This window comes from Ostrea edulis, chromosome 3 (assembly GCF_947568905.1).
Source record: "Ostrea edulis chromosome 3, xbOstEdul1.1, whole genome shotgun sequence".
NCBI lineage: Eukaryota > Metazoa > Mollusca > Bivalvia > Ostreida > Ostreidae > Ostrea > Ostrea edulis.
This window is the reverse complement of record NC_079166.1, coordinates 3,704,360-3,728,327: the sequence shown is the minus strand read 5'-3', so window position 1 is coordinate 3,728,327 and position 23,968 is coordinate 3,704,360. Positions and strand designations below refer to the sequence as shown.

The 23,968-nt window shown below is 36.5% G+C and overlaps 1 protein-coding gene and 2 long non-coding RNA genes across 5 annotated transcripts in view; 2 read left to right on the top strand and 1 right to left on the bottom strand.

Moving 5' to 3' along the window:
- Window positions 1–23,968, bottom strand: part of LOC130053130 (uncharacterized) — a 205,817-nt gene that overhangs the window by 130,193 nt on the left and 51,656 nt on the right. The window lies entirely within an intron of this gene.
- On the top strand, window positions 3,699–4,703 carry LOC130053132 (uncharacterized). Its single transcript, XR_008801619.1, has 2 exons — window positions 3,699–4,212; window positions 4,641–4,703. It is a non-coding gene; the product is annotated as an uncharacterized LOC130053132 (long non-coding RNA).
- Window positions 9,584–22,277, top strand: LOC125673575 (uncharacterized). Of its 3 annotated transcripts, none has more exons than XR_007369589.2 (6): window positions 9,584–9,630; window positions 20,221–20,320; window positions 21,020–21,087; window positions 21,340–21,424; window positions 21,776–22,002; window positions 22,203–22,277. It is a non-coding gene; the product is annotated as an uncharacterized LOC125673575 (long non-coding RNA). The 3 variants fall into 3 exon arrangements; XR_007369590.2 differs by lacking the exon at window positions 9,584–9,630 and adding an exon at window positions 14,819–14,837; XR_007369588.2 differs by lacking the exon at window positions 9,584–9,630 and adding an exon at window positions 18,164–18,334.

Here is a 23,968-nt window from a genome sequence, read left to right as displayed (position 1 = left end):
ATAATAATTAAAAAAGATCAACGAAAACGGCAATAAAATAAAACAAAACACCCAAACAAACCAAGATGTTTTGTCCGATGTTCAAAGTCCTAATGTGGGGGTGAAGGGTTAAAGAGTATTTTACTTTGACTACTTCAATAATTTCCCCATACACTTCATTTTCTTCAATCGTTGGGGGTCGGATGGGGTGGTTAGAGTCCTCTGCAATGAGTGCCTCATATCTTCATTTTCTTAATTGGTGGTGGTGTGTGTCTTCTACTATTATATCAGAACTTTCAAGCTGGGGTAAGTGGGGGAGGGGTTGTCACTCAGTATATCTTTTATTTGCATTACAAACTAACAAAAAATGGATATTGTTATTAAAGGTGGGTAACAGACACTCTTGTCCTCTCCCCTTGATGTTTGATAACGACGCATAATATGATAAACTCTATTATTACATTTTGCATTAGTACAATTTGCGTCGAGTTCGACGTAGAATGTAATAACGCAAAATGGCATCGATATATAAGATCTATTGAGCGCCAAATTAGCATAAAATGAAGTAATTGAAAATAACATTATTTAAAAATATGTTTAATTTTTAATTATTGCGTGCTTTAAATGAATCAAATAAATCTGTATTATCAATTAATGAGAGCAATATTGAGTTACTAGTACTGTTCTCTTTTTATTGAATTAACGATATCATTTGTCTTAATAAGAGCACAATTATTACAAGATCATCGGTTCTCTCTCTCTCTCTCGTCGTTATATCTCTCTCTCTCGTTGTTATCTCTCTCTCTCTCTCTCTCTCTCTCTCTCTCTCTCTCTCTCTCTCTCTCTCTCTCATCCCATACACTCGTACAGTGTTGTATAAGCAAATTTATGTACCTAAATGAATTCCTGATTTATAAATCTGCAATACTCTGACCAGTAAATCATATGGTATAAAGATTCATGCACAATACAGGGTAAATATTATACTTTGATACTTCCCCTGATTGAAGACAGCTGATCGGAACGGGCTAAGTGCAAGGTGAAGATAACGAACAGTGATCAATCTCATAACTCCTACAAGCAATACAAAATAGATAGTTGGGCAAACATGGACCCCTGGACACACCAGAGGTGGGATCAGGTGCCTAGGAGGAGTAAGCATCCCCTGTTGACCGGTCACACCCGCCGTGAGCCCTATATCCTGATCAGGTAAACGGAGTTAACCGCAGTCAAAATCAGTGTGCCAAGAACGGCTTAACAATCGGTATGAAACATGTCAGACAGCATTTGACCCAATGATATGTTGTATTGACGAACTAGATCGTTATAACGACCATAGAATTTGCGAAATGCTGACTTCAATCGAGACACAGCAACAACAACACCAAACACAGCAACAACAACAACACCAAACACAGCAACAAAAAAACTAAACACAGCAACAAAAAAACTAAACACAGCAACAACAACACCAAGCACAGCAACAACAACAACACCAAACACAGCAACAACAACAACACCAAACACAACAACAACAACACCAAACACAGCAACAACAACACCAAACACAGCAACAACAACACCAAACACAGCAACAACAACACCAAACACAGCAACAACAACACCAAACACAGCAACAACAACAACACCAAACACAGCAACAACAACACCAAACACAGCAACAACAACAACACCAAACACAGCAACAACAACAACACCAAACACAGCAACAACAAAAACTAAACACAGCAACAACAACAACACCAAACACAGCAACAACAACACCAAACACAGCAACAACAACACCAAACACAGCAACAACAACACCAAACACAGCAACAACAACAACACCAAACACAGCAACAACAACACCAAACACAGCAACAACAACAACACCAAACACAGCAACAACAACACCAAACACAGCAACAACAACACCAAACACAGCAACAACAACAACACCAAACACAGCAACAACAACACCAAACACAGCAACAACAACACCAAACACAGCAACAACAAAAACTAAACACAACAACAACAACAAAACCAAACACAACAACAACAACACCAAACACAGCAACAACAACACCAAACACAGCAACAACAACACCAAACACAACAACAACAACAACAAACACAGCAACAACAACAACACCAAACACAGAAACAACAACAACAACACCAAACACAGCAACAACAACAACAACACCAAACACAACAACAACAACACCAAACACAACAACAACAACACCAAACACAGCAACAACAACAACAACAACACCAAACACAACAACAACAACAAACACAACAACAACAACACCAAACACAGCAACAACAACAACAACACCAAACACAGCAACAACAACACCAAACACAACAACAACAACACCAAACACAGCAACAACAACACCAAACACAACAACAACAAAAACTAAACATTCGAGGTATTTATCTCAAACTAAATGTTTTCAATATAACTTAATTTGAAGTCATTATAGTTGCCTCTGTAAAGAGGTCTTTTTAGCACGGATAATTGAATAGTTTGGTTCCCTGTGCATACATGTGCATTGGACGTTTAGTACGCTGATGTTGGACTCCCTATAACGTCTTTTGTTTTTCAAGGAAATTGTTTGCGATCTATAGAGCACTGTAGAATCATTTAAATTCGAATTTTTACGGGTTCGTGGGGACGTAATTTCGTGGATTTATATATTATATATATACAATATATATTGTATATTCGTTGAGGATGTAAATTCGTGCGTGAGGGATACCAACGAATTCCACGAAAAATTGAGCCACCACGAATTCTAATGATACATTCTTTCTCTATGAAATGGTGTGAAAATTGTGATGTAGGTATACATTGAAATGTCCACTTAATGCCGTTGTTAAAATCAGTTATAGCGCATGTATGCATGCTTAGTTTTGCTTCCATAATAGTTAAAATTTCTATAATTGTCTTGTTTTCAACAATTTGCTTTGAAAATCATACTGTGTATATTTACTGTGATGCTTGACGGATTGACACGATGCAAGTTATTGACCGGGAAGAGCATGCGTTGGTTTGATTTAGCTTCGACATATATTGTTGAGTCGTAGTGAAATATATATACCCAGTGTGGAAATTACGTCGAAACAAAACAATGTATCCAATGTATGAGTTTGTGTAATACATTTTAAAATTAAAGACTCAAATAAAATACCGTACGGTTTCCTCACGGATCACTGGATGTGGGCGAAGCTCATCTATAGTCATTGACCATAGTCATTTGCCTGGCCAAAAGATCAGGTGCTGTGTATACTTTTGATGTACACAGGAAGGGTCCCAGGGCCGTCTGCAGTGTTTTTGTGGTCATAGTGTTTGTATAATGGTTGTATCTTTATGGCTAGATGACACACAGTCTACACCACCCCCGTTTCTTTCTTTCAATCTCAGTCATTGGCTAAATGAATAATTTCTTTTATAAATATAGAACTCTCATAAATTAATAATATATTTTATTTCAATAAGTTACAAGTTTTAGAAATTAATGGACAAATTATTGTTTGATTTCTGATTGTGTAATTTATAATACATGTACATGTATATAGAGGGGGAAATTACAATCATATCAAAATTGTATTGTTCAGGGGTCTTTTTAAGAACAATCGAATTACAAGAAAATAGCAGTGGTGAAGAGGTCAATGCTATCAAAACTCTAGAATACAGGGCTTCCTCAAGATCTAAAGAATGCCTGTAGGTACTGGCTGTTATTGTTATCAAAACACCTCTCTGGGTTAGCTCTAGACCACTATTTCTGCAGATGTCACTCTACCTGAGATATATTGTTAAATGTTTGACTGACAGACGGCTAACAATTTGGGGGTGTTAACTTAAAGTTGGGTCTTAAAGGCATTACAACAATGATGCATGTTGACAGAAATACGTTTTGTTCAAAATTCATAGTGTAAATTACTAAAATGTGTGAATAGCAATGGTTGTGGTACTAAAACTTATTTACATTAATCTGAAAGAATCCATATGGATTGGAGTGGACAGCCAGGCTAATGATGGTGTATGGCGCTCAGTAACCACTGGAGAAAAGGCACCGTACATCAATTGGTCAACAGGTAACCCCGACAACGCCGAAGCAAAGCAGCATTGTGGATCTTTGAACTGGCCTGGTAAGGGGGACTGGGACGACAACAACTGCTCGAAAAAATTTCCCTTCATCTGCGAAGTAGTAGGTAAAACACTTTTTAAAACTGAATGAATAGCTACATGATTACTTTTTGGATTAAACTCTGCTACTCATATCTTTGCGAAATCAGTCAAAGGTCAATCGGTGAATAGCGAAGTTTTAATTCTCTATCCTAACACGTGTATGATAATATAACTAACGTAAGCATTCAAGTTTGAAGCATGTTCATTGGTTGCCATATCATACATAAGATTTCCTTACAAAATTGCCATGTCATACATAAGCTTTTGTCAACGCAAGATTGTCGGCAAGAACCGTCTTGTATTCTGTCTATCTTTCACAAACTGCTCGATGGTCCTTTTGGGTTATTATAGCGTTATCACATTTTACTTCCCAATGTTATGAACCTTAAAATCCAGATGTTGCAGACACTGAATTCGATAAAATGATATAAAACATGTTTATGTTTTGTAGGTTATAGAGATGACCCGCAGTCATGCAGCAATATTTGTGCAAAATAAAAATCTTCATTGCAATGTGTGAGGTTGTTAGTGTTATAGAGAGATCGGTACAAAGGTCATTATGCATTAGTTGACAAGAATGTGAGTATTTAATTATAACATGTAAAGCTCATCAAGAGCGTATAGAAGATACCGTAAAGAAGATGCAGTGAAATGTATCAAATCAGAATCAGGGAAATTGATTCTCATCGTGAAAACCGACATATTTCATGTTGTATTGGAAATGTTGTCGTATATATCCGTTTCATGAGAGAAAGAAGATACAGGCTAATTTGTATTTGGTTAAATTGTTCAGTTCCTGATAGTCACTTTAATTTTGACACTCCAAAAAACATGTACAAGAATTGCTTCTTATGATTTGACATTTATGACTTTCTAAAAATGTTACAATTATCATTTATTTTGAGCAATGCCCAGGTTCGCAGTTCAGTTTAGCATAAGTGTTTGACCGGTAGACAGAAGATGTTTACTCTCCTAGGCACCTGATCCCACTTATATATATCCAGGGATCCGTGTTTGCCCAACTCTTTATGTTCTATTCCTTATAGGAGTTATGAGATTAATCACTGTTCGATATTTTGACTTTTCATACAGAATAACTATGATACGTACCTCATTTATTAATCCCAGTGACGGGGAATTTGCGCAAATGATATAAAGAGGTAATTCAATACCACATACAGTAGGTTGAAAAATACAATAATGTTAATGCAAAGGTGCATAAGGACGGTTTGGTAATTTTTGTTATGCAAGAGCTTGTTCTGCGTAATCAGTTTTTAAATAGAGGTAAGCTACTGACAAACAAGTTGATGTCAGCATTTCGCAAATTCTATGGTCGTTATAACGATCTAGTTCCTCAGTACAACCTCGCATTGGGTCAATTGATGTCTGACGTGTTTCATACCGATTGTTAAGCCGTTCTTGGCACACTGATTTTGACTGTAGATAACTCCGTTTACCTGATCAGGATATAGGGCTCACGGCGGGTGTGACCGGTCAACAGTGGATGCTTACTCCTCCTAGGCACCTGATCCCACCTCTGGTGTGCCCAGGGGTTCGCGTTTGCCCAACTATCTATTTTGTATTGCTTATAGGAGTTATGAATTGATCACTGTTCGTTATCTTCACCTTACATTGAAACTTTCAACGGTCGCAATAACAAAGTGGTAGAGCGTTCACTTTGTGATTGGGATGTCGTGAAATCAAACCCCACTCAAGTATTGACCGGTAGACAGGGGATGCTTACTCCTCATCGGTACCTGATCCTACCTTTGGTATATCCGGGGTTATGAGATCGATCACTGTTCGTTATCTTCTTTCACTTAAGACGTCAACATAAGTTGTGATTGTTTGTTGGCATTCTGAGGTGAGCGTAAAACGTCTTTAAGAGTTACAAGCACATTGAATTTAGTGAGGAGTTTTTATCATGCAAACATATATCGTTTTCTGAAACCTAGATTGATTTAAGTTTCCTTTGAGGACCTCGAAGGCTGAGATCTAGTTGAACGGATGGTCATTACCCGTTTGAACCATGTAAGTTGAATTTGAAGCTCACACAACTCAGTTAAGGCTATCTGAGAAAAATCACAGTGTTGTTATAAATGTACCTCTATGCACTTCACACCATATGACGTTACAATGAAAAATACGTCACAACGTACAGGTTCTGATAGATGTAGCGCGGGGAAATTGTCATAATATTTTGTCGTTATTTACTACTATCATCAAGTGAAACGCTGTATACGTGAACTCATTTTTTGTCAAATGATTATATATATTATTCTTTCAAGACATCAAATCATTTTTCATTTTTATATATAGTATGCATAAAGGTGATATTCATATCATATTGGGACCTTGAAAACGACCCTAATCTGAATGACTGATGCGTTTAAAAATTCCCTTATGGACATAAATAATCTCATTTTACAGAAACAGTGGCAAAGTTTAGGTTCATTTGCTACAAAACACAATATGAATTTTTCTGAAATATATTCTAGATATATTTATGCATTTGAAAAGTGCACGGAACAATTTCTATCTTGTATATCGACAGTGGGATATTTATAAAAATGTGAACGATACCGGTAGCTGATGACTGTTGATATGTTGTTAAATTATAGGATATTTAGTTTGACTATGCATTTAATCCCAACATTTTTCATGTAAAGGATTTTTATTTCTTTTCGAGTGTATTAGTGAAAATTAAGCTGGTTTTTCGCATGAAGCTGAATTTTTGTTCACAAATAGGGCCTTTGTCGTTTTCCGAACATGAAGTGTTACTTGATATTCAACTGACGTCACGGGAAATTACAATGAGGGGAATTTACGGTAGTCCAGTCACAGTCAACATATGGGTAGTATCGTTTCGGTGTTTAACTGTAACATGTGTAATGATACCTGTGAATTTGAAGTGTAATTTCACCCTCTAATCATAGTGCATTTTACTATGGAAGCTCTTAATCTAGTTGCAAAGCTAAATAAGAGAAATAATCTTGCAGCAATTAAATGAACATGCTTACTATTTGATACCCCTCGCTTCTTTTTCGATACTGACGGTAGCTCAGTGGCAGATCGTTTGCTTCATGGCCGGAAGGTCATCAGTTCGAGCCCCATTGCTCCTTTACCAAACACTCCGCACTTAAAAGTGAGAATCACGGGTCTTAAGGCGATACGATACTGAGATGAAACTTATTACAGTTTCATAAAAAGAGTTTAATAATAAATGAAGTATCTTCTGTTTGGAAAATGATGATTTTTTATACAGGTACATGGATTGGTTTCCATGGAAGATATCAATAATAAATGAAACAGCTTGTGATCTAAATATATTTAATTACCATAACTCAAACAGTCGTTGCTCAGACACAAACATGTATCACATTTTATCAAGAAATGTAAAAATAATCACCAAACATTTAGTACAAATTTTCTCAGTACACATGAAAATGGGGTTTCTTTTGCATCCCATACTTATTCAGAATATCATGTTGAATATAATGTTTTCTAAATATTCAAAATCATCTGGATTTCTACATTTTCTTTTTATAAAGCGTAATGTTTTGAAATCATTTTAGAAACATCGCAGTCTTGGGACCCTAATATCATTTAAAGCTTGGATCACATTCAGTATAATCGATTAAAGAATACACAGAGATACTGACTTAGAGAGGGTAATGAGGTGGTAATATAAAGACCGATACAACTTGCCTTGATCTCTCATCTTTACCTCGATAATCAAATGGTTGACTCTTATTTTTGAAGCGAACTTGGAATCTACAATGAAACTTCAATAGTATATTTGCCATACATTCTGAAATATGCATGTTGACCATTAAGGCGTGTTAGTCTGTATATATAGTTCATTTCTCTAAAGTTACTTGAAAAAGTCACAGTTTTCCTTTAAGGTACCAATTACCCCGTGTTGATCCGGGTTAGAGTATGTCTTCAGTACCCTTTCTTATCATAACAACGACTAAATGGGACGGTCCTTCGGATGAGACAGGAAATCCGAGCTCCCGGGTCACGGCAGGTGTGGCACGATAAAAAGCACCCTTCTCAAAGGCCTTAATTTGTGCAGCCCTTCGCCTACAGTGGGCTAATAATAACGGGAAATGAACACATATTTTATCAAATATACTCTATGATGCAAGCTAGATGTCAAATGAAGGATCATGTAAACTGGTCTTTAGAGGCACCGGCTGTTCACTGTACATATCTTTCTGAGGAATGATATATCTATTTACAGAATTTGATATGTTTGATACATTCTACATGCAACGTGTTCCATAAGCCCGTCGGCAATTTCAGCATAGAATACATTTTGTTTTGAATTCCAGACCACCATACATTTATCATTTTGATACTTCGTACATTTATATCTGGCCAATATACATATATAACTTTAGTGTCATATCAATTTTTCTGGCCAATGTGCATTTACCATTTTGGTGGCGTATCAATTTATTTCTGTCCGTAGTTTATTCGTATACATGTTATGAGTTATATAATCAACAGTTACAAATATTACTTGCGAAAGAATAGCAATAACCACACTGGATGATACTTCTGTTAATTATGTTTAGAACAGCAATGAAGAATAAATTCTTAGGTAAGAAATATGTCTTCTCATAGTATTATTTCGATATTTTCTCTATTATCAGGATATAGGGCTCACGGCGGGTGTGACCAGTCAACAGGGGATGCTTACTCCTCCTATGCACCTGATCTCACCTCTGGTGTGTCCAGGGGTCCGTGTTTACCCAACTATTTATTTTGTATTGTTTATAGAAGTTATGAGATTGATCACTGTTCGATATATTCACGTTTCATCCACAATTAATTAATGCGGAGGTTTCAACAGTCTTGTTTATTAAAGTCAGTATTTTGCAAATTCTACGGTGGTTATAACGATTTAGTTTGCCAATACGACCTATCATTTGGTCAAATGCTGTCTGACGTGTTTCGTGCCGATTGTTAGGCCGTTTCTTGGCACACTGATTTTGGCTACAGATAATTCCGCTTACCTGATCAAGAGTAGGGCTCATGGTGGGTGTGACCGGTCAATAGGGGATGCTTGTTTTGTTTTGCTTATAGAAGTTATGAGATTGATCACTGTTCGTTATCTTTGCCTATCATATAGACTTTGGTAATATACGCATAATATCGTTTTGAAATACAATTTCATGGTCCTTATGTGACGTGTATAATTATGGATTTTTTGTCTGGTTTGTAACATTAAAAAAAAACACCTGGAATTATTTTTTCACCTTATCAAATCGTGTCATATGACATTACCTGTGTAAATGATCTCTTCCCTCATTCGGCATTGCTTATGTTAGATTGTAACATATGTAATGTCACCTCAAATTTCATTTCTAAATAAATTTTCTATATAAATCCACGTAAAATCACAAATGTTTACCAGCTTTTTGGGAATAAAGGTAAGTGATTTGGACTTATTCAATCTTGTATTTACTAAATATATCTGGGGTTTTTTCTTTTTATGAATACTTTCGTTAGATTTAACGGTAACGGCTTTCGGTGCTACTTTGTTTTTAGAAATGAATTTATCTGATATCCTCGATGTATTTTCAAAAATATAATTTATATTCCATATTCGTATTTTTTAAAATTTTTGTTGGAACATCCAGCCATTGATGTATATGCACTATAGTTACCAATATTCATACAGGCATTATTTACAGCTGCATAATTCGCTTTAATGAATTGGAATCCGAGTCAAACTATTTAATCTGTTTTTACCAACTCTGCAGTTCGATATCACGAAATCAATTTCAATTTGATGTCACCGATTAAGAAAACACAATAACATTAAATCGATTTTGATAATATGATATAACCATTTCTAATAGTGTTTTCAAACCTCATTCGTATATATATATTTTTTTAAAATATTCATTTTAACAAAATCAATTTACCTACTTTCATCTGTTAAATCTACTTCTAAAGTTTGAAATGACAAATTGAATTTGTGGTAATGAATTCTGGAATTTGTTATTACGAAATCAAAAGTACTTTGATATGTCCGAAATGGGCTTCCGTGGTTAGGGCATATCAATAACAGATTTTCAATTTGAATTATCGAATTTCAGAGTTCGTTATTCCTAATTTAATTCATGATATCAAACTTTAAAATTATCTAAAAAGGATTAAAATAGTTGTAACGATATGTAAAGTTCGTAATGACGAATCTCGAAATCTGAAACAACGAATTAAATGTAAGATAACGAGTTCTAAAATTCGTTATATCAAATTGTCGAATTTCATGCGAGAGATATCACTTTGACAGAGTTGCTTCTAAACAGTAGGAGTTTAATTATAATATTGAAGGTCAACTGAAACGAAATGTAACTTTTTTGATATCAAATATGCATTTGCTTCATCTATGTCGTATGAAATAATTGTACGGGTTTGTTCGGTTCATTTTGGTCATATATCCGTGATAAAGATAGCGCACCTGTGTCGGAGCAGAAAATATTATTTATTTATGCCCTTTCTCACAAACCCGTCATATTGAAGCTATAGATGTTAAGGTATCATACCAGTAATTGTCCAATCAAAATGAACTTAGTCAATTGTAGTTCCACATATTTAAAAGAATTTTTTTCTTGCGCGACTTTTCTCATTTCTTCTTGTTTTTTTTTTTCCTCTTAATTTTGAACCCCCGAGTAGGAAATCTTGTGTAATTTGTAGAAATAACCAAGTGTATAAAAAAGAACTATTTGCTGTTGGTAGCTGAGGCTACTTCCTGAGGTGCACTTCGGCTGTTTACACACATGTGAAACACACGTGGATTTGACGGTAATCTTGTTTGCGGGTAATTTTTTGGGAGGAAATGCCGCGTAGGGTGTTGTTTTTCCGGTGTCGGCAGACGAGATAGGTAACATAGAACATTTCCGACTGCGTTATTCGGCATCAATTCTGCAAACTGATTTTTAATGATTTCCCCCCTCTATAGGAATATGTGGTGAAAATAATTACCGGTGCTTAACCAGCAGGCGACAGCCGGTAAGCAACGAGTAAATGCAGTGTTAATTGCGGCTCCTAACTGCATTGTTTAATATTGACAGGGAGTTGCAATGTTTAGTTTCCCTATAGGAACGAAAAATTGAAAAGTTTGAATGAGGAAATTAGAAACAATGGCCATCAAAACACTCTACTGGGGATTGTTTCAGAATAGTTTGTTTACAGGAAGATTATTTTTATGATAGATATTTAAAACGTTGCGTGCCTGTGTATGTGTACATAGGTACATGTAAATATGTTATGATATGTGTAGAGAAAATTCAATTGAATATAGAGAGATTGATTTTATCATGTGTCCAATGGGTTATACATATTTAAATGACTATGTATCGTTATATATGAAGTGGTAGCAAATATATCTGTTTTCCATCGATTCTTCTACCGTTTTGGTGGCTGTTGACATTTGAAAAATTCACAATAGTGTCCAATACAGTAATTAAAAAGTTTGAACTCGACTTGCAAGAATATTTGCGAGCATCCTTTTTTTGCCACTGTTACTTTTTGCATGTTACGTTTTTGTTATTCGTACCAAACTAGAATTACCCCTAGTTTATTTACTTACTTTAGAAAACATCGGTATATGTTTGATGAATATCCACTTATATAATGTATAAGTTTCCCAGGCGGATACCGGAGAATCACCAAAAGCCTCCATCAACTGGCAAAAGGTGCAACCACGGGTGATCGTAATGAGCGAGACTTCCTGGTACCATAACAAGAGAGAATACCACATGTAAATAGGAAATCAAGTACTGGCTCAGGTCCTCACTCTATCCCGCCTCCCCTGGTACCATATACAGGGATAAGCCCAAAACTTGCCCTTGGTACCACAAGGGTCAAGCCGGCCCTTAAGGTAAACAAAGGTGACCCCCATATTCCCCCAAATAATGAGGATGGAATACACAAAGTTTAAAGCCAGCCATTATAACGAGATCCTGATTCGTGGTAATCCCCGAGTTCCGCCAAATGGACTTGTCTAGATACAAGTTCACCCGCCAACAACGCGTTATCAGTGTTCGAGTGTTACGAGCCTAAAATATTCACCCACCTTCCTTACCTAAAGAGAACATGATAAAAAGTAAAATTAAGCTAGTTAAACTATGGAAAGAGTACCGCTTACCATTTTTATTAATCAACCTGCAGTTCGTCTGGAAATACAGTGATGTCCCTTTTTGGATCTGATAAAAAGGTTTCCAAACCCCCTTGAAAGTCATTAAGAAGCATAGAATTACCCAATTCATTCAGATGAGTGATGTCATGCCTAAAGAGCTGTTTTTCGGTATATGTAATTGTTGAGTGCCTAATCACCAAACCCTCATCTGTTTTAAGAAAATTCTTGACCTTGCGGTTGACATCCTTGCGGATTGTATTCACTCTAGAAGCACTTTTAGCATTGTGCCAATATAAGCGTGACAGCATGTCTGACCAAATGATAGCTATGTCAGGGGACAGCAACTTACAACGAATTTTATACGATTTAGTAACTGTAGACCAGGAAGAATTCCTAGATCATTTAATCCCAAGTGCACTATCAAATATCTAGTTGCCGGGTTTGTCCCTAATTTGTTATAAAAAAGAGAGTCAAACTGCTCCCATTGCATGCCCCTGCGACCGAACCAATAAATTTAAACACTCTTATCTTGGAACCCAAGGACGACTGTTAGCCCTACTGGCAGCCCAATGAACAATGGAAGATCCCATGATCCAACCTGTTGTTGACTTTCCTGCAAAACTTGATCTTTGTTAGCAAGACTTCACAACATAATGTGCCAAAAGTATATACAAATTCAACAAATATATGCAAAATCTACGATGTATGACTTAAGACAGTCGAATGTAAGAAGAATAAGCTCCTGACTTCCACCTACCCCATTGTTTGATTACTACATCAGGAATACCCTTCACTGCTGCCTCTGTAGCTGCCCCAATCCTAAATAGGTGAGACCTAAAATGCCCCTTGTTAATATTACAGAATTTCAAGGTTTTGCCCAAAATACACGTAAACTGATGACGCGTTAGGGGATTACCATCGAAATGAACTAATAATTGACTGTCGCCTGGGGCATTGCGATTTCTTACGGCTAAATATTTGACCAATGAGTCAACTGGACAAGCAGGGCCCCGCATTGCTGATAAAAACAGGTCGACGACTGGCCTAATTGATCAGTTTTGGATTGACGAATCGTCAGTTTGACTTGTCTGTGTCCTAAGCCCGTCACAATATCAATGTCACTAAAACGTAGTGGTCTTGGATTGCAGTGCTTACGCGATGTGCTGGTTAGCTCCCCTATTCGCAAAAACCAAAGAAGGCTAAACAAAAGGCAACCCTAAATAAAGAAGCCTCATATTTGGAAGCACATATCCTGTCTGAATCTTGGATTAATTGCACTAGTATGCTTAAAGTAATCGGGGCCCTTGTATCAAGACTTTTAGAACTTCTCTTGGCACCCTCTAACAGCTTTGTTACTATAAATGATTTCGTAACCTCCTCAAGACCTTGAATTGTGTGTATGTCCTAATCGAAGCTGGTGTCTGATTGTCGGTTGATATATAAGCTATGAAATGGAGTATGTGATCTAGGGGTGCCGGCCATGTTGGTTGTAAGCTAACTATATACCTAAAGTGATTAAAACTTTCGACAGTTGCCCTATAAGTGTGCCACGTATTATCTGCCATTGAAGCTTTCAAGAGCCTCTTGGTTTCAACTGTCAGATCTGCCATATACTGTGGGTGAGTGGACATGGATGGTACTTGCTCTGCATGTGGGGCCAAAACCCGAAAACGACCACCTGAACAGTCTGTAAAAAATTTAAGTGTGTCATTCGCTACCCAAGACCCTTCTGGAAATAGAGTCACTCCATTATAAAGAATCAGCCATTCTAACCACATTTCCAAGTGTAAAACTTATACGGTACCAATTTTGATGCACCAGATGCGCATTTCGACAAATAATGTTTCTTCAGTGATGCTCTACCGAAATGTTTGAAATCCGAAATAACTAGGAAGTTTTAGAGCTAAATATAACCAAAAACAGCGTGACAAAAAAGTGGAGCCAAATTCGTTCAAGGATAAGAGCTATGCATGAGGGAGATAATCCTTAATTTTGAAATGAATTTCTAAATTTTATAACAGCAATTAAATATACATCCGTATATTCAAGCTAGTAACGAAGTACTTAGCTACTGAGCTGTAGAGACCCTCGGGGACTAACAGTCCACCAGCAGAGGCCTCGACCCAGGGGTCATAATGTAAAAATCTAATTTCATACTAGAGGTTACCCGTACCTTGTGTTTGACGTTCTTAATTCCAAGTGTCGCATCGACAAGCCTCCTGATGAAAGCCCTATCCAGTATTTGACAGTGCAAATGTCTGTGTCAATGTAATAATTAACCGAATCGTAAGACAGGTGGTGAATTAATCTAAAATCACCGTTTTTAGGTGCAAGACCCACAGGCGATACCCGGAGAGTGGGTAATGAGACATTTGTAAAAGGACCTGCTACTCTTCCCAAAGAGACTTCCTTTAGCTTCCACCAGATGGGGGACTTCCCGAGCAGATTTTAGATTTTGAGATTCCATGAAGTTTCTGGGCCCTGAATATTGTAATGAAAAACAAATTTTAAAATCACTTAAAAATTGTTTTCTGTCTTGTTAGTAAGGGTAAGATTGTAATTCAAATGATAATTTATCGTAATTTATTGGTGTGGTGGCAAGGCTATATAAATTGGATTTGCCCTTTTTTTCTCCCATAGGACAGTTGATTTGGGGATGGGGCCCCACGATAAATAGATGCACCGAAGTCTAAACTTGCAAGGGTTGTGGGAGCAGGATCCCTTGTTGAATGCAAAACAGCAACCACTTGGTCTAAACCCCTTGTTTACCCCAGAGTCTGGTTTTGAAATGCTGAGTTACTACCAGCTGTGTTAGAACTTGCAAGCTGTTGGAGGGTTGACTTGGCGAAACATTAATGTACATCACCCACAATTCGTAATCTGCAATACCCCAGGATGATGAAGGGTGACGCTCCTTCTTAAGGCAACACTGTTCGTCATAGCTAGCCCACCCGGTGAGACTCACTCTGCTGTCAGCTAAACGTATGTGATGCATATACTTGAGCATCTTTTGGGCTTTACCCGGAACATTCTTCAGATAAATGGACATGTATATAATGAAAGCTGTAGTCCAGGCTTGGATGTTGAGAATAGGTTTTATATACTGTTTCTCTATCATGAGTTGACCATTTTTAATAAATATTTCCCCAGAGATATGTACATCAGTTCGTAGATCCCTAGCTTGTTTTAGAAGCAAGGCCAAATCAATAAAAGATCCCGTCCAAATTTGTTCATGCATGCCCTGAGGGTCATAAATGCTAGTGTCTAGTGCTGGGCGGCTGACATGCACTTGTTCACAAACGCCGAGACCTCCTACGCACTGACCAGTTTCCCCAATTCCTACTCCCCACCGATTTCCGCCATTAACGGAATTAACCTGAGGGGGGGCGCCTACGTGTTGTTCAAAACCAACGGGTAAACCTGAGTTTATTGGGGGCGTGCTCAGAGAGACGTTACGATTCGGATGTTCTGGTAACGGCTGTGACTCCCGGCCCATCAGCGTTGGTAACGAATCAGCAGCACTTGTGCGCGTGGATTGCCCCGGCCCTGTTGATACCGTTTGATCATGGCGAACATGACTAGCAGGTTTAGAATTCTGTTTCCCCCCCCCCCCCCCCGATTTCTGACGTTTTGGCCGCCTATCCCTCGTCTCAGCTTGATTTGAAGCTCCCATTTTCTACTTTTTGGTGGCATGGTGCTCGATGAGTGGTATATAAATGCTCGATGGCAGTGATAGAGATTTGAGAGTTTTTGGTGTCCTCTTTGATCAAGCGTGAAACCGTTAATGATTGATTCGGGTTCGGTTCAGGCTTTGATTGCACAGACAATGAGCTTTATATTCTTAGTCTTAAACACGTTTACGCTAAAGGTTAACAATGTAAAACTTATACGGTACCAATTTTGATGCACCAGATGCGCATTTCGACAAATAATGTCTCTTCAGTGATGCACAACCGAAATGTTTGAAATCCGAAATAACAATGGAGTTTTAGAGCTATTAAGGCAGCAACAGTTACCGCTCCTGCCCCAGAATTAAAAGCATTTATCGAATACAATTGTTGATAAATGCCATTATTTTCACTTTTACATTCCTTATTTGATAACTATATAATGTTTAGTATGAATTTATTTTTGCCTTTAATAACCATACATGGCATCGATATTTATGAACGATTTTTCTCGTCATTCACGATTTAAATGCTTTCAGACATGCATGCTTTTTTCTTCAAATTTATGATTCTTGTTTATCCCATGTTTACTCCTTTTTCCAGTGGATATCATTGATAAAATGAATTTTAACTATTACAGCGTTTTCCTACGTCATTTCGGACGTCGTAAACAAACGTCAATTTTACGTAATTGGTTTTAAAAATGTCAAGAAGTAAAATTCTAAACAATACAGTACTGTAAATAAATAGCCGGGGGGGGGGGGGGTACACGTCATCAAAAGAATGGTTTGATTTGATTTACATTCAACTCGTTTGTATAAAAATCATGTCAATCCACATAACATGGGACATCCCATATCTATTAAGGTATCCGAAACATAAAAGCATTTATTTTCACAAAAAGTCAATATTTGTAGCACTAAATCTTTAGTGAAAAAAAAATGCCTGATTTGTAGTGAGATAAAGATGGCAGAGAGATTAGATGATGCCACATTTATCTATAGTGAATAAATTTTTTTTTATCAAAGTTACCTCCCATTGTAGAAATGTAGAAAAATTAGAATATCTTCATAATTTGTATGGTGACCTTTACTTTTCTTCACAAATTTTGAAAGACAATGGTAATAGGAATCTTTTCATCATGAGCTTTCTTTGGAAATTATATTCTAGATTTGATATATCCCTGTGAGCTCGAAATAAAGGACACCACAGAGTCGTTCACTTCTGCTCCATACTTAGATATTTTATTGAAAGTAGATATTAACGGCAAACTGACAATTCAACTGTATGAGAAACAGGATGATTTCAGCTTCTCCATCGTCAACTTCCCATATTTGTGTAGCAATATTCCATTATCACCTGCATATGGTGTTTATATATCTCAACTGATTCGATATGCAAGAGCTTGTTCTGGGTATAGTCAGTTTTTAAATCGAGGTAAGCTACTGACAAACAAGTTGATGGTACAGGGATTTCAACAGTCTCGATTGAAGTCAGTATTTCGCAAATTCTATGGTCGTTATAACGATCTAGTTCGTCAATACAACCTCACATTGGGTCAAATGCTGTCGTGTTTCATACCGATTGTTAAGCCGTTCTTGGCACAATGATTTTGATTGCGGATAACTCCGTTTACCTGATCAGGATATAGGGCTCACGGCGGGTGTGACCGGTCAACAGGGGATGCTTACTCCTAGGCACCTGATCCCACCATTGGTGTGTTCAGGGGTCTGTGTTTGCCCAACTGTCTATTTTGTATTGCTTGTAGGAGTTATGAGATTGATCACTGTTCGTTATCTTCACCTTGCATATTTCAGAAATGTTTTTTTTTTCATAGTGATTAATGTTAATCTCTATAACAGATATTTTTATATGTCTTGTCAATTTCGAAAATTCTTCTGGTAAATCACTATGTATGCTAATCATCTTCCATGAAAATGTCTAAGTATGAAGCAGAAGTGGACGACTCTGTGGTGTCTTTTATTTTGAGCTCACAGGGATATATCGAATCGACATATGAATGAAAGTCATCATTGTTTATAGACAAAACGTCGTCGATATATCTAAATGTGGAATTGAGGGCCACAGCAAAATATTTCTTCTTTTTGCGTATAAGTTTTTGAATAAATTCTGCTTCATATAAATAAGAAACAGGTCAGCTAAGAAAGGAGCACAATTCGTACCCATGGAAATTCCAGCAGACTGTTGGAAGATTTGATCACCAAAGACCACGAAAATATTGTCAATGAGGAGCTGTAGCAAATTCTTTATTTCAACTTCAGAGTATCTGTGCGTGGTATCAGAGTGGTTTTTCATAAAGTAAGTTTTTGGATGACCGATCACCAGATATGAATATTTCCTTTTTCTATTTTTGTTGAAGAAGCAATTGTCTATGATGTTAAAATGTCTAGTCTTTAATTCATGGTGAGGAATGGTCGTGTATAGTGTTGAAAAGTCTTATGTTTCGATGCTATTGAGTTGGGAAAAAGTTTGGATGCAATAGTAGAAGTATAGCTGTAGAAAATACAGGGTGTAGATTTGAACTTGAAATAAGTTGGAATACACGACTAAACCCTTTCATGACGAAGAATGTTGCTTATGTTGACGGCATCTGTTTGTAAATTTGAGCTTAAGGAACTGGCGGCATGATTTGGAAGGAATATCATCCATGACCCGTGCTGGTTTATAGAGCCTGTGATGGGCAACATCCATAATCATAGAGTTCAGTCTATATTCAGGTGTTGAAAAATCCAAGTATAGACTAGCCATAGCTTCTTCAAATAATGTGTGTAAAACGCAATGGAACAGATACCAAGTTTTGTATTACATACCAAATAAGCATTGGGGGGAAATTGGGGTCTTATGGATCGGATACCTTAAGCAGACATTGTACACGACAATAGCAGACATGCTACAAAAGTCTTGAATAAGCCTTTTCAATGGAGTTATTTTTTATGATACATCACCTGCAAATATTACATGTTGTATCTGAATACATGCTACAAAAATGTACTGTAGTGGCAGGCGTCTTTCACTCCATTTATGATAAAAATGTCATAGTTGACTTATATGAAAGGTAAAGATAACGAACATTGATCAATCTCATAACTCCTATAAGCAATACAAAATAGATATGTACTGGCCACTGTCCATAATGATAGAGACAACTCGTCTATGCGCATGCCTGGAATTTTATCATTAAGTCAATGATTGGCATCATATGACTTCCTCAACTTCATACGATATACTGTAATAAAACAAAACAATAATTGTAAACAGTGAATTGATATTGACAACACACATGACCATGTATAATAATAATTCAAACTATCCCAAAACTGATTTCAATACAGAAAATTGCTGTTTATAACACAGACTGCACCAAACAAATAGTACTCTGATATAAATTACAATAATTATAAAGAGCATCTGTAGTGCATAACAAACAGAGTTATTGCCCCTGAAGTTACAAAACGTTTGAGTGCAACTTGTTTTCACCTTATGAGCAAAAATAATCTACACATGATCTTACTATATGTCATATATATCCTTATACTATCGTTGAATTATATTGCACAATATTGTAATTATGTAAACATAATTTGCATATATATTCGGGGCATGAACTACGTACACGTGTGTTTACTCAGAGAACATACTTTATACACTGTATCAATTCAAATAATACACGTTTTCAAACAAATCTATGGAATGTGCTAGTGTTCATCATTGTCTTACCGAATAAGTAGTTTCTCAAGGAAGCAGCAGTTCAGTACAATGTTCAGCGAAACAGGAACATACCCACATTCTTCCCAGCGAGCTCGTGCATACACAAAAAATATATATGACGTAACACGCGATAACATGTAAAAATTGGCGCAAAAAATTTAAATGTCGAAATTGGCTGCTAGAAGATAGTTGGGCAAACACGGACACCTGGACACACCAGAGGTGGTTTCAGGTGCCTAAGCATCCTCTGTTTTCCCGTCACACCCGCCGTGCGCTCTATATCTTGATCCGCCGTCAAAATCAGTGTTCCATATGTACAATATACGATAATTGACAAAGCAGTATTTCAGTGATATCAAATGAAAAATTAGGATCATAAGCAGTAATCAAACGTGTAAAATTCATGTAGAAATACACGTATTTCGTTTCGTTTATCTATGTATGTTTGTCTTTCACAACGTATTGGTATATTGCAGAGGCTTTAAATAATTGAGATCTTTGGCAGAGAGATGGAGATAAAGATGTTTGTTTTACTGCTCAGTGTGTGTATTTTGGAAATGACCAATACTGCTTCTGGTAAGAAAAAGTGGTTAGCATCAACATAAAAAGTAGCGACAATGGTTTACGGTCACATCAGGTATAATTGTTTTGCATAAACAAATGGATATGGAAAACAAAACCTTGAAAAAAAACCACTGCAGTTGCAAGAAAATATAACGGTGTCTTTTCAGAGTAACATGCTCACAGGCATGAATAGATTTAAGATTTAATATTTAGCCAAATCCAATGGAGTAATGATCACATTATGCGCAGTGTTTATGGTATGCAGATGCCTTTGATGTACGTAAATGCTTTTCGATGTGGATGAATCTAAAATTGGAAGGAAGGTGAAGATAAAGAACAGTGATCAATCTCATAACTCCTATAATCAATACAAATTAGAGAGCTGTGCGAACATGTACCCCTGAATATACCAGAGGTGGAATCCTGTGCCTAGGAGGAGTAAACATTCTCTGTCGATCGGTTCATTCAGACATATATAAAGCATGTGTATAAGTATTACAATGTACTTTCAATATTTTTTTATAGTGTGGAGTTCAACTTGTTTTCACGTGAAACAATTGAGAATCATAGCCAGATGTTCTAAAGGAAACCCCAGAATTACAATTGTTTGGGTAGGGGGGAGAAAATGAATATCTGGTGTTTTTACTCATTGATGTGTGCTTGTTTAAGATGGACGAATTCCGAAATAATGAAATGTATTTTCACGAACAGGATGGTTAAGATATAATAGACATTGGTATTACCACTACACTCACAGACTAAATTGGATTGGCGCTCAGGTTTGTATTGTATATACATATGTATTTGGACATACTTCATAAAATGTTATAGTCTTTAAAAAAAAATACACCAGCGCAATTTGTTTTATGTGTTATCAATTTACCTACTTATAGGAAAATAACTGATTTGATACATCATTCTTAATCTTCAAAGTAAATCTTTGGTAAAAATAATTTTCGTAGGAGAAATGTTTTACTTGCAGTAATATGAGTACAGTACTAAAATAAGTCAATATAAATGTATCATTATAGTTGTATTGCCGACGTCAGGGTGGAAATTTGGTACACATCGACAATGCCCAAGAAAACTATTGGTTATCATCACATTATCACACCGGTTGGCATTCTTTGTGTGTTCATCACCTTTGATAATTTTCTACATCTGTATTCAGTTTAATCCTAAACATACAATGTTAAGATTCTCCCAAATGTGAAAGCAATGTTTTCCAAAGCCTACATATGCTTCTTGTTAATTGTAAATGTTGTAAATGAATATCTGTGCAAGTTGCTAGTTATCGGAATTCACAGAATATATTCCTATGTGTTGGCACTTTTTCCGCTATGGAAATATAGCTAAGTAATACAACTAGTGGAACTTACATAAGATGAAATACCAGAAGAAGGACTTACTAAAACGCGTGAATATTTATGTTTATGGTATTAATACTTATCATTATTGAAAATCAAGCATCCATATGGATTGGCGCTACTGACCAGGGAAGAGAAGGTCACTGGAGGTCAATAACCACAGGAAAGATAGTACCGTACACGAACTGGAAAGGGACAAATCCTGACAATTACCGAGGAAACCAAGATTGTGGGACATTGAACTGGGGAGGTAACGGGCACTGGGACGACAATACCTGCTCGAGAAGATTCACTTTCATCTGCGAAGTACATGGAAACTGAAACAATGTAAGTTAAGACGTCACAGAATTGCTTAAACTATAGGATCTGCTACTTTTCATATCAATGAAGGATTGTTCTTAATAGCGATTTTGTGTTGGTATTGCTTGATCAAATATTGTATTCTAAAACCGCGAACCTGAAGATTGATATAAAGCAGACACTGACGAATTCGAACAAATTATACACAACATGATTATCTTTTGTAGGTTTCTGATACAGAATAAAGAGAAGATATGCAGCCATGTAAATGTCTCTGCATAATAAATATCTTTGTTATAATATGCAAGGTTGTTATGAACGCTTGTAAAGAGTACAATAACAGGGTTACAATGTGAAGAGTGTAAATACTCATCCACAACAGTACCTCTACTATACTAAATAATGTTCACGAAATGAATCTACCTTCTTACAATTCTCATTGAGTTAAATTCCATTCCAATTTTGAAAACATAACTCTTGTATAGCTCATCTTACCATTTTTAGAATTATTAATCTATTTCATAATAATTATTCTATAACACAAACTTTGTTTGAAAGCATGTTGTGAAAGAGGTTAGAAGTCAACGTATAACGAAACTTTGATGACCATTTTTTTTTCTGATGGGCAAAGCACAGTTACCAAATGTCCACTGAATGGGAATATAGGTAGCTGGTCCATCATTCTGGACATTGTAGTGCCACATTACGAGTTGATGAAGTTAACTGTGCTCTAGGCTGATAAAAACTCTTACAAACAAATATATATTGCTGGATCCAGTAAATTTTCCATCAAGCCCCTATCTTTGCTCCTCACAAGAATATTAACAGCTGTCAAACGTACTGTGTGACTACATATACCAGAAGTAGTGTTGATCAAATGTCGATTCTCAAAAATTCTTTTAGAACTTTTAGTAAAATTGAAATCGCAAAACTTTTTTCAAATCAACAACATCAAGACGTATGACTTTTCAACACTTTGCACGACAATTCCTCGCGATAAATTAAAGAGTACACTTTTTTCACGTCATACACTGTTGCTACTTTAACAAAAATGGACAACGCAAATATTCCTATCTAGTGATCAGTCATCCCAAAAATTACTTTGTTAAACACTACTCTGATTCCATGCACAAGTACCCTGAAGTTGAAATAAGAAATATGCTAGAGTTCCTCATTGACAATATATTGGTGGTCTTTCGTGATCATGTCTTCCAACAGTCTGTTGGAATCCCCATGGGCACAAATTGTGTTCATTTGTCTGCTGACCTGTTCTTATAATCCTACGAAGCAAACTCTACTCAAAAACGTGTAAGTGAGAAGAAAAAAGATATTGCTGTGGCCTTCAATTCGACTTTATATATATATCGACGACGTATTATCTATTAACATTAATAATCTTCATTCATATGTGGATTCGTTATATCTCCGTGAACTCGAAATAAAAGACACCACAGAGTCGCCCACTTCTGCTCCATACTTAGATATTTTGTGGAAAGTAGACATTAGCGACAAACTAACAACTCAACTTTATGAGAAACAGGATGATTTCAGCTTCTCCATCGTCAACTTCCCATATTTATGTAGCAATATTCCATTATCACCTGGATATGGTGGTTATATCTATTTAATGTTTCGATACGCAAGAGCTTGTTCTGCTTATGGTCAGTTTTTTTTAATCGAAGCAGGCTACTGACAAACAAGATAATGGTACAGGGGTTCTAATAGTCTCGTTTAAAGTCAGCATTATCCTACATTTGGAACGATATGTACATACTTCATTTTGAACATCAAAATACGCCTGACAAACCCACGCTTTAAATAACATTTTGTTCATTACGTGTTGACATTTACCTTTGATAAAGAAGGAAAGACACGTACTTAATCCAGTAAACATTCCCTCTGGCTCTTTCAAAAAAGAACTTAGAGTGTAAACAGGGATATTATTGATATACAGAGAAGTTAGTGAAAATATCCCCTACCCAAGAGTATGTGC